At 42.5% G+C, this 3,872-nt stretch overlaps 1 long non-coding RNA gene across 1 annotated transcript in view; it reads right to left on the bottom strand.

Annotated features, from left to right (window-relative positions):
- Positions 1–575: 575 nt before the first annotated feature.
- The window catches only part of LOC103741901, a 5,739-nt gene continuing 2,442 nt past the window's right edge, over positions 576–3,872 (bottom strand). The window contains exons 2-5 of the long non-coding RNA XR_607602.3: positions 3,370–3,558; positions 2,676–2,818; positions 1,344–1,465; positions 576–774 (exon numbers count right to left, since the gene is read on the bottom strand). This is a non-coding gene — a long non-coding RNA (uncharacterized LOC103741901). The remainder of the gene's footprint in view (positions 775–1,343; positions 1,466–2,675; positions 2,819–3,369; positions 3,559–3,872) is intronic.

The following is a 3,872-nucleotide window of genomic DNA, read 5'->3' as shown; positions in this document are numbered from 1 at the left end:
TGAGAGGACAGAAGGGGAGAGGGGATGGGGGCCAATGATCAAAATTCATTACATACATGTTGGAAATTGTCAGAATGTTTTTTTCTTTTTTCTTTTTTTTTTGAGAAAAAGTCTCACTATATAGCTCTTGCTGGTCTGGAACTTGCTATGTTGATCAGGTGGGCCTTGAATCTTGCCTCTTCCTTTCAAGTGCTGGGATCAAATGTGTGTGCCACCATGCCCAGCCTGTCAAAGAATTTTTTTTAAAACCTTAAAAGAAGAAAAATATGACAAATCCTCCCCCAACCTCCCACACCTAACATCCATTTAACACCAGAATGCTCTGGTTTTCTACAAAGATGAGGCACATAGGCATCATACTGGCAGTGGTGCCCACTGTGGAGACTGTACACCTGAATGGTTGTGAAGGATAGCATGCTTATTTTCTGCTTGGTATAATGAAGCATTCTTTATAATCTGTACTTTTATCATAAATTTGGATTAAGCGAAAAAAGCTTCACTAAGTACGAAGTGAATATACTACTTGACAAGAAAAGATTTGTAAAGAACAAGGAGAATTCAGAAAAAGATTCCTACTTACCATTGCCTGAAAACCATGGCTGCCCCCAAGGTCGACATAGACAGCATCTTTGTCATAGAGCACACCCCCAACTCCAGAGAGAGGTGCGTAAACCAGCTTTTCCTTCTCATTTAGACAGCGCTTCTTCTGCTGTTCCGGAAGAGCACAGGGGTCTGGGAGGAAACTCACATCGCTAACGGCAAAATCTCCCACACCTGGAAGACAGTACCAGGAAGCAACATGACCGGCAGTCGACTGTCGGCAAAACACCTGTGGTTTTGAGGGCTTACAGCATGACACTCAGAAAAGTATGGGAGGGGCTGGAAAGATGGCTCAGCAGTTAAGAACACTGACTGTTCTTCCCGAGGATCTGGCTTTGGTTTCCAGCACCCACAGGGTGGCTAACAACCACAACACCAGTTCTAGGTGATCCTCTTCTGGCCTCCACAGGCATTGCATACACATGGTGCTCCTACATAGATGCAGGCAGCATCCATACACTACATGGGTGCACTTGCCTACATGCAGGCAATACATGCGTACACATAAAATAAAAATAATAAATAAAATATTTTTTAAAAAAGGCATCAGTGAAGTCAACTGCCTCTCGAGTTAAGACAAGATTCACACCCACACAACTTGGCAGATAAGGCATAGCTGGATTACTTCTAAAACCTCTAGAAAATGGTTCTGCCTAATTTATTCATTTTTCAGTTTTATAAAGGAATGAAGTCAGCCCAAGAGCTCAACAAATACAAAGTAAGACTGTAACAGTAAGTGATACCTGGCATGTGAATCTGGCTTTTATTTTTCAAGTATGCTCCTCTTAAATAAACATAAAGAGACACCTTTTGGTCACACTTAATGTTTGTTCAGATATCCTCAGGGTTTGTGAAATCTTCCATCCTAGAAGAATAATACACAATCATATAACTGTCAAGTTGTTTATACTTCTCTTCACATGTTGACAATTCTTCAAGTTCTTGTTCATGGGCTGGGAGTATGGCTCAGTATTTGAGCACTTGCCTAGCAATGAGGCCTTGACTTCAATCATAAGCCTAAGAAAGACACAAACATTCTTACTCACTAAGCATGTCATTTAGAAAACTAAAAAATATAGAAATAAGGAAGCATGATACAGCACCTTCTAGAAGAAAAAGAACAAACACATGACTGCATCCCACAGGCTGTATGTGATAATGCACTCCACAAGACACCTCAGCAGAAATGATATCCACACACATAGGGTCACATAAAGCAGAGAACATGGGTAGTACAACCCTTTACAGACGGGGGTTAATCTGCTGGCTGAGTCTTTTTGGATTAGCTTAAATTCCTCCAATGGAGGCTGAGAAAACATGAAGAAACCACAAGCCAAGCTAAGGCACTGGGTACTGGAGCACTGGCACAAAGAAGGCATCATTGGTGCTTAAAAATCTTCCATTTCTCTTACTTGTTTTTAAGCAATGATGGGGATCAAACCAAAGGCCCTGCAGGAGTTGCTGCTGTACCCCAGCCCTTACCTCCCATTTTTCTAAACCCTTCATAAGTATTGACTCTAGAAGGCATGGCATCTTTCAGTGAGTGCACAATATAAGCATTATCACTGTCTTTTTTTAACCTTTAAAAAGTTAAAAGGACTCCAGCTGTAGGCAGCTGCAAGTACCCAGGAAAGTGTCACAATGCTGGGAGAATAGCTGATAGCTGGTTGGCATTCTAGGCATGGTTCATGCCAACTGTGTTGTTAACTGTTCCAGGATTTCAGCATAGTTACCACAGATTGAATTATTAAAGACTGACCACTATTTCACTTGCCTGCTTTTCTAGGTATTTCTCCCTATAAGAACTATCCCTCATAACGTTTGTCCAGGGGTGCAAGCATACGTTCAGAAAACTGATGAGGTAAAAATAGATACTTCGGCCGGGCATGGTGGTGCACACCTTTAATTCCAGCACTTGGGAGGCAGAGGCAGGTGGATCCCTGTGAGTTCAAGGCCAGCCTGGTCTACACAGTGAGTTCCAGAACAGCTGGGGATACAGGGAGACCCTGCTTCAAAAAGACAAAAAAGAAAAGGAAATAAAGAGACCAGGAAGAACAAATTCACATTCATTTTACCTGTCTTCCAGGATGTAAGGATGTGAAGTTTGCCATGTGAGTGGCCTAAACTTCATAACTGTAATAAACCGGGCCAGGTTGTGGATCTCTTGGTTCTGATATTCCCCATGTACCATTCCAGAAAGGTAAAACAGCTTGGCCCCCTAAAGATATGACAGACAGAAGTGAAAACTGAATGTTTTCAATACTGTTTCAAGATGAAGGTCTTAAATAAGGAACCCTAAGAAGGCAGATCATGGGTGAAGCCACCGACTTGGTGTTTCAAAGCCTAGCTGCCTTCATCAGGACTTGTCCTGTGAGGGCCTCATCAAAGGAGACTTCCTTACTGTCAAACACAAGCATTAGTCTGAGCATGCAAAGGAGAAGGTCATGAGGTTCCTGAGCAGAGAAAGGAGTGACCACTGGGCCAGAGCAGCATGGGGAGAAGGAATGGCAGTCCTGGTTCTTGATTAGCAAAAGCTTCAGATGCACGCTAGTAAATTGTAACCAACATTGTCTCCTGTAGGTGGTACAGAAGTGAATGAGAAAGAACCAAGGGCTACCCAGGTAAAGACAGCATTTAGGGAAATGGTTCAGGGACTGGAAAGATACACAGGAAAGTCAGGAGGCAAATCCTGGAGATGTTTAGTAACATCTCTTCACTACTCTCGGCTGTCGAGGACTGCAGTGATGGTGCAGTGCTCTCTGCTCCTACTGGGTAGACCTCTGTCCAGAACTAGTGCTTCAGCTGCTTCTTTGTTTTCTTCAGTTGCTTATTGTGCTTGAAAGAGTCCAGGTGGGTGAGAATGCCCATGATTTTAGGAAAGCCATGCACTCGAAAGATGTTTAGAAACTCAAATGTCTCCATTTCAAACCCAAAGCTGGCATCTATAAGCATCAGCACCTAGAAACAGAACACAATTTCTCAAGGAAGCCACAGAAACAGACCACTCAAATAAAGAGGCAGCAAATTATGACCCTTGGGCCAAATCCAATCAATCATTTGTTTCTTAAATCTTAAAAAGAACTCCAACAACAGCATCTCCTTTAATACGTATACTCTTAAAATTACAAAAGCATTAATTAGCATTTCAGTCATTTAAAAAACATAAGGTTAGCCAGGCGGTGGCATAAACCTTTAATCCCAGCAGAAGCCAGGGAGCTCTGTGAATTAAAGGTTAGCATGGTCTACATAATGGGGTTTCACACCACCACCGC

The sequence above is a fragment of the Nannospalax galili genome, unplaced genomic scaffold, assembly GCF_000622305.1.
Source record: "Nannospalax galili isolate Female #2095 unplaced genomic scaffold, S.galili_v1.0 scaffold1432, whole genome shotgun sequence".
In the NCBI taxonomy this organism is placed as follows: Eukaryota; Metazoa; Chordata; class Mammalia; order Rodentia; family Spalacidae; genus Nannospalax; species Nannospalax galili.
The sequence above is the reverse complement of the archived record's forward strand: the minus strand, read 5'-3'. Positions and strand labels throughout refer to the sequence as shown.